Source organism: Hylobates moloch, unplaced genomic scaffold (genome assembly GCF_009828535.3).
Source record: "Hylobates moloch isolate HMO894 unplaced genomic scaffold, HMol_V3 SCAFFOLD_9, whole genome shotgun sequence".
In the NCBI taxonomy this organism is placed as follows: domain Eukaryota; kingdom Metazoa; phylum Chordata; class Mammalia; order Primates; family Hylobatidae; genus Hylobates; species Hylobates moloch.
The window spans coordinates 97,654,871-97,670,106 of NW_026652284.1; the positions used below are offsets into that span (position 1 = coordinate 97,654,871).

The 15,236-nt window shown below is 39.4% G+C and overlaps 1 long non-coding RNA gene across 1 annotated transcript in view; it reads right to left on the reverse strand.

The window, feature by feature from the left end:
- Positions 1–230: 230 nt before the first annotated feature.
- LOC131384263 (uncharacterized) overlaps positions 231–15,236 on the reverse strand; it is a 64,350-nt gene continuing 49,344 nt past the window's right edge. Inside the window, exon 3 of the long non-coding RNA XR_009214935.1 lies at positions 231–402. This is a non-coding gene — a long non-coding RNA (uncharacterized LOC131384263). The remainder of the gene's footprint in view (positions 403–15,236) is intronic.

Sequence of the window (15,236 nt, forward strand, 5' to 3'; positions counted from 1 at the left end):
ATATGCACGCATGTGAGCACACACATACACACACACCACAACTTGAATCCTAACCCCCATACAATTTATAGTTTTTATTTATTGATTATTTGTCTTTATTTTAGGTTTTAACATGCATTTGAGTAAAGTCTCAAAAACTCTCACCCAAAAAAGTCCAAAGTACCTGGATAGGCCATGATGGCAGAGAACATTAAGGGATTCCTTCTTCTTCCATCTCTTCTTCCCTCCTCACTTCTGTTTCTCCCACAAAAACCATACTGTGTGACATGAGACAAATAAGCCCCTCCAGAAGTTGTTACAGAAATTGTCTGGGCTCCACTTTTCCTTGATATACAGATCAATCTAGGGGAAAAAATGTCCTTTGCATCTTCACCAGTAGAATCTTGATCAAAGGAGCCACATCTACGAAAACAAGCATGTGTAAAAGGTTGCCCTGAATTTGTGCTGTTTTTCTTGTTGTTTGTCTATGTGTCTGATGAGACACACATAAATTCCCCTTTTGCCCCTTTCCACAACATTATCCTATCTGTCTAAAATAAATATTGTGATAGTTGGATCATCCACTGAATGCCAGTCTCTGTCTTTTGTAGCTGACTGTTGGACAGAACAACCACCCTCTTGCTCACCTTTTATGCTTCTCAGCAATCTTCTAGTCTCAGCAATCAGGTGTTTATGGTCCAGCTGGACAGAATATATACCTATTTACTCAGATGTCTGGGAACAGGAAAAGGTCCACTTTATAAACAAGTCTTTGCATTGCCTTGCCTGAGGATATGTTTCTGCTGTATACAATTTAAATAAATCACTTTCTGAAGAGTGGTAAACCACTGACACCATTTATCCCGCATGATGGTTCTTCCCAATGGGCCAGAAAGGTTTCAATTATCTTGGATAGGAACCACTTCAGAAGTGACATGATCTATATTAAGTTAGCCTTCATTGTCTTTATAGCCATCTTAATGGGGCCATGTCTCAGTGGCTAGCATTAAAATGACTTGTTTGTGCAAACACCATCCCTAACAACTCGTGAGAACAACAGGCACAGAATTTGTCCGAGAACATCACTAATTAGACCAAGAGATGCACACTACAATGAACTGTGCATGCAAGTACACACAAACACATGCACAAACATGCAAGCATTTTCCCATTATGGCAAAAATTCATGAGCACTCTCACTATATCAGATAATAGTGCTATGACTAATAACAAGAAACTATTGGCTGGGCATGGTGGTTCACACCTGTAATCCCAACACTTTGGGAGGCTGAGGCAGGAGGATCACTTGAAGCCAGGAATTTGAGAACAGCTTGGATAATAAAACAAGACCTCCATCTCTACAAAAAATAAAATTAGCTGGGTGCAGTGGCATGTACTTGTAGTCCCAGCTACTTGGGAGTCTGAGGTGGGAATACTGCTTGAGCCCAGAAGTTTGAGGCCACAGTGAGCTATAATGATTCCACTGAACTATAGCCTGGGCAACAGAGTAAGATCCTATCTCAAAAAAAAAAAGCAGAAAAGAAACTATTTCATTTTATAGTAAGTGTCACCACATTTAGTTAGAGATTGTTGAGCAGTGAGCAGATTACTTTCTAATGATGGGCAAGAGAAAGTTGAAGAAAGCTCCAAGTGAAGTGGTGGATGGGAGCATTAAAGAAGAGTCAGATAGAATAATGTCCAGAGCTAAAAATAGACTGACAAATTAATAACGGGGAGTTAGAATGCAGCGGTAACCACAATAGAACATATTTACTTAACAAGATGTCTAGCTACGGATGAAGTTTAAAAATAGGAAGGAAGGACTCACATTGTCTATTTAATTTGAAATTATGTAATATTGGGGAATCCCAGTTGTAAGCATATGTAATCTAATTGATGTGCCTTATAGAGTCTAGGTGCAATTGACATTTTAATTACCTGATTGTAAGAAATGTGATGGGTATGATAATATTGTTGTCTTGATCTTATGAATGGTGTACCCACTGAACTCTGGGGTTACTCTTGAGCTACTAATATTAGTCATGCACATGTAATAAACAAAGGAGAGCGTACTCGGAGGATACACAGGAGCATAGCCTCACATGGGCTATCAGCCAGAAAACCCCTCCTGAAGACCAACATGGACGAGTTATCTTGCTGAACTGCCTCTGGAATAGAGAGGCCTGGAAAAACTCAATCAGGGGAGTTACAGTTTAAGCAAAGGTGAGAGTTTTAAGTCAGCAGATAAAGTAAAAAGCATATGCAGACAAAATTACTCTTAAGAAAATCCCTTTCTTATGAATATCAAAATTAGAAAATGACTGATCTACATTAACAAAAGAAAGAACTCTCAATCTAGATGTCGAGGATGAAAGTCATCTTGTTTTAAGATAATTATGAAATCCCTTGTGGTAAATGAGAGATCAGGGAAAATTTTAAAAATATTCCACTTTCCTAAATGGTTTGCCCCTTCTGTTTTAAAAGTAAGTCTCTACAACTTTAAAATATGAGAGTAGATCTGTGAATTTGTTTGCTGCTATGAGGACTTGGGTAGGGGGGTTGCATGTTAAATGCAAGTAAGAGGGGACTCCACTGGATGGCAAGATTGACTTAATATCCCCTATTTCTCCAATGGATACAACTATGGTCCCCAAAGGACCATGAGGACACCATTTTTGATTCACTTTATTCCTTCCGTGATTTTTTGCTCTGTATTGCTTGAATCAAAAAGAACAAACAAAAAAATTACAAAATTAAAGACAGTAGACTTATCCCCACTACTGGAGAGAAAGCTTCTGGTTCCAGAAGGCTGGTTTAGCTATTTCCTCAGTGAAGAGGACATTCAGAGTCACACAGGGCTTCTTTAAGTGCTTTCTCTTCTTCCCATCTGCTTCTGGAATCCCCTCTCCCCCACCCCACTCCACACACACACACTTTAGATGATGGGAGCAAGGGCCAATTTCATGGTTCTAAGGAGGCAAATGATGTCTTTTTTGTCCTTAGATGAATCCACATTGGTTGCTGTGTAGACATTAACCGCTGAATTGAGTAAATGCTACGTGATGATGATGGTGATCATGTTCTCACTTGCAAGAGTTCATTCAAAGCACCATTCCCTCATAAAACTCAAGGAGGGATACCAGTTCCAGATGTTAAGTTATAATCATGGGCTTATTTATCATGACATCTCAGATTGAATTTTTTCTCTTTGTCATCGTTAAATTTGCCATTTAAGAAGAGATCAATATTCCCCAATTAACTTTCAATAAGGAAAAGAACCTTTTTATAAACAATTGTTTCTCTCCATCATTAATTTAATGGAAATAGTGCAATCATGGTAAGAGAGGAAATTGCAATCACAAACCCTTCTCTGCTACTCACTCTTCCTGTGTTTAAAAATAAAAATTATCCTTCCAGCAAATGTTCTCTACAAAAATATAAGTTGCAGGATAGGATTATTTCATGACTTCAAATAAGTTTTCTTATTCCAAGAAAACACTTCCCAAAGTTTCCAAAACTTTAACTGAGCTACAAGATATATATGCAGTTTAGATATGACCAAGACGGTGTCTCCCCTACCAGCTAACCTTTTATTAAAAACCCACACACTTTATTTCAACATTCTGAGCAGATCCTAGACAACTCTGTGCATACAAGTCCCAGAGCAGACATAAAAACCAGATGGGAAAGAGATTTACAAGAACCAATCTCAAAAGAATATTTGCAAGCAGAATGTCAACTCAACATTGACTTCGGCAATGTATTTTGATTTCCAATACAGATGTCTTTTCAGAATTTTCATTTCTCCTTATGTATGAACAAAGTGCAAGGAGGATATAGTCCCAGCTGCTCACTTCAAATCTTCCAGCCCTAAACAAATAGAAACAATTTTATCATTTACTTTTATCTTCTGTGAAGTTCAGATATTTTAGTAGACTTTATAGGCAAATTGTTAAATCGAGCAGTTGCCCTTATACTTAAGAACATTTTCCTGAAAATACAACTTTGTCGCATCTCAAGGATCTCAATAAGGCAGAGAGAGAATGAGAGTATTTTTTGTCAATCTCTCATTACACAACAACAATATATCGAGATTCTTTATGATGGTGACAAAGGGCAGTGTGCTGGGTACTGAAGATATAAAAAAACACCTTCAAGTAGTTCATAGTCTCCTTGAAAAAGAGGTTAATAAATTCAATGTGTTGTAGAATATACAAAGAATTAATCAAACATTGGGAAGGAACTACATCACTCTACTGGGAAAAACAAGATAAGAAGGAAAAAATGGAGGCTACAAGATCAAGCTGTCATAAACATGCAAATAAAATGAAGATTGAACCTCTAAGGATAGATCATTTGCTTCTCATCTTCTTTGGTCATAGGAAACAAAATAAATTCTGAAAGAATTAAATATCAGAATCATCAGCAAACATTTACTAGACCAATTATATAATGATTTCCAGTTGATAAAGAATGCCCACTCCATGGAAGATCTGAAGTATACTTTGGTAATCCATGTGCAAAATGCCTATGAATTTTTTAGCATTTGAAAAATTGCAATATTTAATTTGAACATTCTTCCAGGGAGCTTGATGTTTCTACCATACGTAAGTATAATGAGTACTTTCATCCAAGATTTATTGAGCGCCTACTGATTTGATTGGAATTGTGACATCGGGGAAAAGGGAAACGTGGTAGAAAGTCAATAACAGGGAAACCGAACATAGAGAATATGTGTATATTCACACAGCACTATGACCACACAGCCTAAGTAATTTTTGGAGGACTGTACGTATCAGTTGGTTTGTGTTGATTTTGATAATGCAACTTACTCAAAAATATTCAAATTTTATTGACCCTATCAATCTATGTTAAGTTATAAAGATTTGCTCACTCAAAAAATAAATCCACAGTAAACCTTCCAAGATAAAATTTCTTTTTTTTTTTCCTTTCTTTTCAAATGGAAAAGAACAGGATTTGGAGAATAACATCAACTTTTAAAAATCCTTAGTATGCTGTCTACTATGTGAAGAGATAATGCTCTCTATTGGGCCAAATGTTGTTCAGTTAGCCATCTCTCTCTATTAACCAGTACTTGTACATCTTTTGGTATGCAATGTATCTCTGAAGTAATGGTATTAATTCCACATACCACCCTCACTGACAAATTTTACCAGAAAGCTCAGTTGGTCACTCTGAAAGACCTGTCTCACTGTTTCATGGCCATTATTTTCATCACAATAGTTTTTATGGTTTGCAAACTACTTTCACATTCATTATTTTATTTAATCTTTGAAGCAACACTTTGAGGTACGTAAAGTGTCAGTAGGCCCATTTTTAGATAAGAAAACATTTCCAAAGTGCTTATGTAACTTAGTAAAGGTTACACAGCTAGCAATGAATATTCATAATGGTGAACTATAGACCTCACAAGAATGGTTGAACATGACCTATATCATTTGTGTTAATTATCTGGTCTTCTTTTATTCCAATTCGTTGAAAATATGCAATTCAAGTATGATAAAAGGGGTCACCCAGGATTAGCCAGAATATTTTATTAACTTAAATGCCCTAAAAAATATTAAATATGATGTTTCTGTTTTTTAGAAATGCAGCACAAACTGGTAAACTTCTTAAAGAAAGCAGAATAACCCTGGGGTAGAGTTTCTGGTGTATAAATTTCCAACTTTTCCTTGAAAGCAATAATTCATCAAAATGTTCATTTGATGAAAAACTGGGCTGAGACCTTTAAGGCATATGATTACAGTCAGTTTATGTTCTAAGCTTCCAAGAACATATTCTGTGCAGCTGATGTGATTCAAGAATGACAGGAGGAACTGTATACGTTTTTTTTGTTTCTCTCCAGTTCAGCCTCCTTGGATTGATAAATGGGCTTGGCTGCATTTTCCTGAAGGACATTATTTAATGTTTTGTTAGTTTAATCTCCCAGTACTGGCGGGGTCCAGGAAGGGGAGCTTCTTGAAGGAAGGTAAATAGTAGGCAAAAGGAGTTTTAAAGCTCAGACTCCAGTGGAGGGAGCTCTTACTTAAGTGCTAACTTGCCTTAAAAGAAATACACTGAAACCTGTAAGGAAATTCGTGACTTTAACTACCTGCACTCAAGAAAAATACAAAGCACCAACCTATAAGAGCACTTCTAGGACTATGTTTATACATTGTTCAATACAATACGAGTTTACTAAAATGAAAAGGAGAGTTTGAAGAGCAAAAAGTATTTTTCTCTCCTTTTTTGCCTCAACTAAGTATTATTTGGCACACTGTGTTACCGTTTTCTAAATTGGATCACATGACTAATATATCAATTCCACAAATATTTTTTATTACAAGTGCACTAAAGAATTAACTCAATTATCGTGATCATTAAAACAAAATTTTGTATTAAAAGGCCTCTTTTGCTTTGATTGTCTTCATAATCACAAGTAAAAATGTTACTATGGTCTATTTGAATTTTTAAGGTTTGTCTAGAAACAGTTTCACTACTATACTGCTAGAAAATATTTCAGTCTATTGGAAGTCAAAAACTTTAAAGATATTCTAAAACATCTGCAAAGAATAACATTTTTCTCCAAGAAACTCAAAAGTCCTTTACAGGCAGTGTAGTACTTATAATATACAGGTAAAAGCTCATTGGAACGAATTCCCCAAGACATCAACTTGCTTGTAGTGGATCCGTGTAGTAATGAAGGCATTGATAGAAATGACTACACCAGTCTTCTAGAGGAGGGAATGAAACTGACACTCTGTAGTAAACTAACAAGTTGGAGAAAAAAATTAGCTCTGAATCAAGCAGGGACAAAATGAAATTCGTTATGCACACAACCTCACTGTGAGTCCTCTCCTCCCAAACCCTAGTTTAGTTAGGTAAATGTTTTGGATGAAGACAACTGAGGCAAGATGGGGAAGAAATGACAAAAGGCAAAAGGCTAAATTATTTTCTTTTTTTTATTTTTTATTTTTTATTCTTATACTATAGGTTTTAGGGTACATGTGCACAATGTGCAGGTTTGTTACATATGTATACATGTGCCATGTTGGTTTGCTGCACCCATTAACTTGTCATTTAGCATTAGGTATATCTCCTAATGCTGTCCCTCCTCCCTCCCCCCACCCCACAACAGTCCCTGGAGTGTGATGTTCCCCTTCCTGTGTCCATGAGTTCTCATTGTTCAATTCCCACCTATGAGTGAGAACATGCGGTGTTTGGTTTTATGTCCTTGCGATAGTTTACTGAGAATGATGTTTTCCAGTTTCATCCATGTCCCTACAAAGGACGTGAACTCATCATTTTTTATGGCTGCATAGTATTCCATGGTGTATATGTGCCACATTTTCTTAATCCAGTCTATCGTTGTTGGACATTTGGGTTGGTTCCAACTCTTTGCTATTGTGAATAGTGCCGCAGTAAACATACGTGTGCATGTGTCTTTATAGCAGCATGATTTATAGTCCTTTGGGTATATACTCAGTAACGGTATGGCTGGGTCAAATGGTATTTCTAGTTCTAGATCCCCGAGGAATTGTCACACTGACTTCCACAATGGTTGAACTAGTTTACAGTCCCACCAACAGTGTAAAAGTGTTCCTATTTCTCCACATCCTCTCCAGCACCTGTTGTTTCCTGACTTTTTAATGATGGCCATTCCAGCTGGTATGAGATGGTATCTCATTGTGGTTTTGATTTGCATTTCTCTGATGGCCAGTGATGATGAGCATTTTTTCATGTGCTTTTTGGCTGCATAAATGTCTTCTTTTGAGAAGTGTCTGTTCATGTCCTTTGCCCACTTTTTGATGGGGTTGTTTGTTTTTTTGTAAATTTGTTTCAGTTCATTGTAGATTCTGGATATTAGCCCTTTGTCAGATGAGTAGATTGCAAAAATCTTCTCCCATTTTGTAGGTTGCCTGTTCACTCTGATGGTAGTTTCTTTTGCTGTGCAGAAGCTCTTTAGTTTCATTAGATCCCATTTGTCAATTTTGGCTTTTGTTGCCATTGCTTTTGGTGTTTTAGACATGAAGTCCTTGCCCACGCCTATGTCCTGAATGGTATTGCCTAGGTTTTCTTGTAGGATTTTAATGGTTTTAGGTCTAACATTTAAGTCTTTAATCCATCTTGAATTAATTTTTGTATAAGGTGTAAGGAAGGGATCCAGTTTCCGCTTTCTACATATGGCTAGCCAGTTTTCCCAGCACTGTTTATTAAATAGGGAATCCTTTCCCCATTGCTTGTTTTGTCAGGTTTGTCAAAGATCAGATAGTTGTAGATATGCAGCATCATTTCTGAGGGCCCTGTTCTGTTCCATTGATCTACGTCTCTGTTGTGGTACCAGTACCATGCTGTTTTGGTTACTGTAGCCTTGTAGTATAGTTTGAAGACAGGTAGTGTGATGTCCCCAACTTTGTTCTTTTGGCTTAGGATTGACTTGGTGATGCGGGCTCTTTTTTGGTTCCATATGAACTTTAAAGTAGTTTTTTCCCATTCTGTGAAGAAAGTTGTTGGTAGCTTGATGGGGATGGCATTGAATCTATAAATTACCTTGGGCAGTATGGCCATTTTCACGATATTGATTCTTCCAACCCATGAGCATGGAATGTTCTTCCATTTGTGTGTATCCTCTTTTATTTCAGTGAGCAGTGGTTTGTAGCTCTCCTTGAAGAGGTCCTTCACATCCCTTGTAAGTTGGATTCCTAGGTATTTTATTCTCTTTGAAGCAATTGTGAATGGGAGTTCACTCATGATTTGGCTCTCTGTTTGTCTGTGATTGGTGTACAAGAATGCTTGTGATTTTTGTACATTGATTTTGTATCCTGAGACTTTGCTGAAGTTGCTTATCAGCTTAAGGAGATTTTGGGCTGAGACGACGGGGTTTTCTAGATATACAATCATGTCTTTGCCCATTCAGTATGATATTGACTATGGGTTTGTCATAGATAGCTCTTTTGAGATACGTCCCATCAATACCTAATTTATTGAGAGTTTTTAGCATGAAGGGTTGTTGAATTTTGTCAAAGGCCTTTTCTGCATCTATTGAGATAATCATGTGGTTTTTGTCTTTGGTTCTGTTTATATGCTGGATTACATTTATTGATTTGCATATGTTGAACCAGCCTTGCATCCCAGGGATGAAGCCCACTTGATCGTGGTGTATAAGCTTTTTGAGGTGCTGCTGGATTTGGTTTGCCAGTATTTAATTGAGGATTTTTGCATCAATGTTCATCAAGGATATTGGTCTGAAATTCTCTTTTTTGGTTATGTCTCTGCCAGGCTTTGGTATCAGGAGGATGCTGGCTTCATAAAATGTGTTAGGGAGGATTCCCTCTTTTTCTATCAATTGGAATAGTTTCAGAAGGAATGGTACCAGTTCCTCCTTGTACCTCTGGTAGAATTCGGCTGTGAATCCATCAGGTCCTGGACTCTTTTTGGTTGGTAAGCTATTGATTATTGCCACAATTTTAGAACCTGTTATTGGTCTATTCAGAGATTCAACTTCTTCCTGGTTTAGTCTTGGGAGAGTGTATTTGTTGAGGAATTTATCCATTTCTTCTAGCTTTTCTAGTTTATTTGCATAGAGGTGTTTGTAGTATTCTCTGATGGTAGATTGTATTTCTGTGGGATCGGTGGTGATATCCCCTTTTTCATTTTTTATTGCATCTATTTGATTCTTCTCTCTTTTCTTCTTTATCAGTCTTGCTAGCGGTCTATCAATTTTGTTGATCTTTTCAAAAAACCAGCTCCTGGATTCAGTAATTTTTTGAAGGGTTTTTTGTGTCTCTATTTCCTTCAGTTCTGCTCTGATTTTAGTTATTTCTAGCCTTCTGCTAGCTTTTGAATGTGTTTGCTCTTGCTTGTCTAGTTCTTTTAATTGTGATGTTAGGGTATCAATTTTGGTTCTTTCTGCTTTCTCTTGTGGGCATTTAGTGCTATAAATTTCCCTCTACACACTGCTTTGAATGTGTCCCAGAGATTCTGGTATGTTGTGTCTTTGTTCTCGTTGGTTTCAAAGAACATCTTTATTTCTGCCTTCATTTCATTATGTACCCAGTAGTCATTCAGGAGCAGGTTGTTCAGTTTCCATGTAGTTGAGTCGTTTTGAGTGCGTTTCTTAATCCTGAGTTCTAGTTTGATTGCACTGTGGTCTGAGAGAGAGTTTGTTATAATTTCTGTTCTTTTACATTTGCTGAGGAGAGCTTTACTTCCAACTATGTGGTCAGTTTTGGAATAGGTGTGGTGTGATGCTGAAAAAAATATATATTCTGTTGATTTGGGGTGGAGAGTTCTGTAGATGTCTATTAGGTCCACTTTGTGCAGAGCGGAGTTCAATTCCTGGATATCCTTGTTAACTTTCTGTCTCGTTGATCTGTCTAATGTTGACAGTGGGGTGTTAAAATCTCCCATTATTATTGTGTGGGAGTTTAAGTCCCTTTGTAGGTCACTCAGGACTTGCTTTATGAATCTTGGTGCTCCTGTGTTGAGTGCATATATATTTAGGTTAGTTAGCTCTTCTGGTTGAATTGATCCCTTTACCATTATGTAATGGCCTTCTTTGTCTCTTTTGATCTTTGTTGTTTTAAAGTCTATTTTGTCAGAGACTAGGATTGCAACCCCTGCCTTTTTTTGTTTTCCATTTGCTTGATAGATCTTCCGCCATCCCTTTATTTTGAATCTATGTGTGTCTCTGCACGTGAGATGGGTTTCCTGAATACAGCACACTGATGGGTCTTGACTCCTTATCCAGTTTGCCAGTGTGTGTCTTTTAATTGGAGCATTTAGCCCATTTACATTTAAAGTTAATATTGTTATGTGTGAGTCTGATCCTGTCATTATGATGTTAGTTGGTTATTTTGCTCGTTAGTTGATGCAGTTTCTTCCTAACCCTGATGGTCTTTACATTTGACATGTTTTTGCAGGGGCTGGTACCGGTTGTTCCTTTCCATGTTTAGTGCTTCCTTCAGGAGCTCTTTTAGGGCAGGCCTGGTGGTGACAAAATCACTCAGCGTTTGCTTGTCTGTAAAGTGTTTTATTTCTCCTTCACTTATGAAACTTAGTTTGGCTGGATATGAAATTGTGGGTTGAAAATTCTTTTCTTTAAGAATGTTGAATATCGGCCCTCACTCTCTTCTGGCTTGTAGAGTTTCTGCCAAGAGATCAGCTGTTAGTCTGATGGGCTTCCCTTTGTGGGTAACCCGACCTTTCTCTCTGGCCACCCTTAACATTTTTTCCTTCATTTCAACTTTGGTGAATCTGATAATTATGTGTCTTGGAGTTGCTCTTCTCGAGGAGTATCTTTGTGGCATTCTCTGTATTTCCTGAATCTGAATGTTGGCCTGCCTTGCTAGATTGGGGAAGTTCTTCTGGATAATATCTTGCAGAGTGTTTTCCAACTTGGTTCCATTCTCCCCGTCGTTTTCAGGTACACCAATCAGATGTAGGTTTGGTCTTTTCACATAGTCCCAAATTTCTTGGAGGCTTTGTTCATTTCTTTTTTTTCTTTTTTCTCTCAACTTCCCTTCTTGCTTCATTTCATTCATTTCATCTTCCATCACTGATACCCTTTCTTCCAGTTGATCGCATCTGCTACTGAGGCTTCTGCAATCTTCGCATAGTTCTTGAAACTTGGCTTTCAGCTCCATCAGCTCCTTTAAGCCCTTCTCTCCATTGGTTATTCTAGTTATCCATTCCTCTAAATTTTTTTTCAAAGTTTTTAACTTCTTTGCTATTGTTTTGAATTTCCTCCCGTAGCTCGGAGTAGTTTGATCGTCTGAAGCCTTCTTCTCTCAACTCGTCAAAGTCATCCTCTGTCCAGCTTTGTTCCATTGCTGGTGAGGAACTGCGTTCCTTTGGAGGAGGAGAGGTGCTCTGCTTTTTAGAGTTTCCAGTTTTTCTGCTCTGTTTTTTCCCCATCTTTGTGGTTTTATCTACTTTTGGTCTTTGATGATGGTGATGCACAGATGGGTTTTTGGTGTGGATGTCCTTTCTGTTTGTTAGTTTTCCTTCTACCAGACAGGACCCTCAGCTGCAGGTCTGTTGGAGTTTACTAGAGGTCCACTCCAGATGCTGTTTGGCTGGGTGTCAGCAGTGGTGGCTGCGGAACAGCAGATTTCCGTGAGACCACAAATTCAGCTGTCTGATAGTTCCTCTGGAAGTTTTGTCTCAGAGGAGTACCCAGCCGAGTGAGGTGTCAGTCTGTCCCTACTGGGGGGTGCCTCCCAGTTAGGCTGCTCGGGGGTGAGGGACCCACTTCAGGAGGCAGTCTGTCTGTTCTCAGATCTCCAGCTGCATGCTGGGAGAACCACTACTCTCTTCAAAGCTGTCAGTCAGACAGGGACATTTAAGTCTGCAGAGGTTCCTACTGAATTTTTGCTTGTCTGTGCCCTGCCCCCAGAGGTGGAGCCTACAGAGGCAGGCAGGCCTCCTTGAACTGTGGTGGGCTCCACCCAGTTCGAGCTTCCTGGCTGCTTTGTTTACCTAAGCAAGCCTGGGCAATGGCGGGCACCCCTCCCCCAGCCTTGCTGCCGCCTTGCAGTTTGATCTCAGACTGCTGTGCTAGCAGTCAGCGAGACTCCGTGGGCATAGGACCCTCCGAGCCAGGTGCGAGAAACAATCTCCTGGTGTGCCGTTTTCCAGGCCCATTGGAAAAGCGCAGTATTAGGGTGGGACTGACCTGATTTTCCAGGTGCCATCTGTTACCCCTTTCTTTGACTAGGAAAGGGAACTCCCTGACCCCTTGCGCTTCCCGAGTGAGGCAATGCCTCTCACTGATTCTGCTCATGCACAGTGCGCTCCACCAACTGTCCTGCACCAACTGTTTGGCACTCCCTAGTGAGATGAAACTGGTACCTCAAACAGAAATGCAGAAATCACTTGTCTTCTGTGTCGCTCAGGCTGGGAGCTGTAGACCGGAGCTGTTCCTGTTCGGCCATCTTGGCTCCACCCTAAATTATTTTCTTGATAGTACCCAGCATCGTTTAGTCTGTCTTGCACACGAGATCTTACCAAAGTTTCTATAAAAATTTACCTTGCTAAGTTATTCTTTAAAAATCAAACAAACGAACTAAAATGGAAACTGATGGCTCTCTAGTGCCTTCAAGAGGATGAACATATTCTTGAGAGGTGTGCTGCAGGTTCTCAATTCTGACTTTGGCCCGTTCACCTGCCTCTTTCATGTCTTGTTTTCCTTCCTCACCCCATGCGCTTTCTGCCCGGACCAGACTGTTGCCCAAGTGGCTAAAACCAGGACCTGCTACAGACCCCTCTCCTACTCTAGGTCTTGTTTGGAGTGGTAATCTTTTTTGTCACCTGCTATAAGAGCCAGGGGCATTGCCTCCAGACCTCAAAGTGGCTGACCAGGCATTGTGCTTCTTTCTTTATGGTAGAAGGTAAATGCAACCATTACTTGAAAGAAAATGACACGACATATCCTTAGGCTCTGGACCTCTAAAATCTTCAGTGAATGGCAGGTCCCTGAGTCTTCAAAGGATTTTCTCCTATGTTCAGGAGGGCTAGTCGCCTTCCAAGGCCTCCAGTGTGCTGGGTTCCCTCTAGCTCATTCCATCTGATGAAATGACATCATCAACATAAAAGATCAATGTGATGTTCTGTAGAATACCTGTGTGATCCACAGCTCTTCTGAAGATAAGATGACAGGGGGTGAGAAAGCTTTTTCTTGGGGGCAAAGTGATAATACAGCTTTTGGTTTTTGCGTATGAAGAACTGTTTCTGATCTTCTTTTATGATTGAAACAGAAAACAAAATATATTCACCAAATCAATGGTTCCATATCATGTACCTGAGTCCTTATTAATCTGCTGTAGCAATAAACCACATCATGCATAGCAGCTATGATCAATGCTACAACTTGATTGATATTGTGGTTGTCTGTAGTGATTTTCCAGGGTCCATGGTTTCTGCATGGCACAAATTGGATTAAATTGAGATATGATAGGGACCACTACCATTGAATCCCTTATTTTTAAGATTAATATTTCTAACATTTTCCCCCATACCCACCTACTGGATGTGATACTGATTTTGATTTATGATCCTGGCCAAGGCATAGGGCAGACAATTTCAGAAGTTTTCACTTGACCTTCTCAATAGGATAGCTATTATCCCATAGGACCAGGATGCAACATAGGAGTTGCTCCAAAAGTCAAATACATCAATCCCAGTTATACTTTTAGGAATTGAGGAATTGATTATTGGGTGTGTCTGCAGACCCACTGGACTCACCACAGCCAGAATTTGGCCAGGACCCTTTTTATCATCTGCCTCCCTTATACCCCATTCTAACAGAGGAGGCATAAAGATGTTTCAGATTACTAGGTAGAAGTGTCAATACAGACCCTATGGCCATCTGTCTTCTGAATATTTGGGTATTACCTTTTTCTAGTACATAGTCACTCGATCAGGCCGTTGGCTCTTTTGGAAAGGATTGAGACGATCTTTACAGTGTGTAATAAGGTCCTTCCCCTGAGGGCCTCACCCTCTTGAGTCAGTGGATCTCAGTCTGAAAACTGGCTTGAGTCCAAAAACTGGGCAAGGTAATGTGGCTTTATTTGAACAACAGGCTTCAGTGTTGTCAAACAATATCAATTATCATTTTCTACTGATTAGGTTGGAAGTCCATCTATTTTACCCAAAGGGATAGACCATGTTATATTAAACCATCTCCATAGTTCTCTGCAGGTCAGTCAGGCTTCCTTGGCTATTACTCTGATCTTGTCTGTTCTTATGAAAATAATAATCTCCTAGCTTTTGGTGTTAAAATCTGTTTACTTGCCTCTATTGCTTTAGGGTCATAGTATCCCCATTGCTGTTAGTGAGCCAAGTTCTCTGGTGGTTCTTCTACCTCCAGCCTTGGTCTACAGAAGAGAACAAGCAGTGAACTCCATAGTGAGGCTCATGTGCCTCTTAACAGTGTTTTCTTGATGGTCTAGGTTAAAGTGTGATTTGGGGGACTTTCCTAGGTAATATAAATATTTCAGCCTCGCTCGTTGTGGGCCACAGCTTTATCCAGGCCCCAGGACCCACCCTAGATGAAAGTTTGAAATATCCTCTGAACCCTGTTCCAGGATATTGAATTGTATACCCCAAAAGAGTGCCCCCAAGCCAATAAATTCTTCAATAACCAACCATAGGTCCAGGCCCCCTTGATTGTGCACCCTCAGCCTTCAGAATATGGGTCCTGCTGCTCCATACGGCTAGGTCTTGTAGCTCCTTTGACCAGGTCCTTGTAGTCCAAG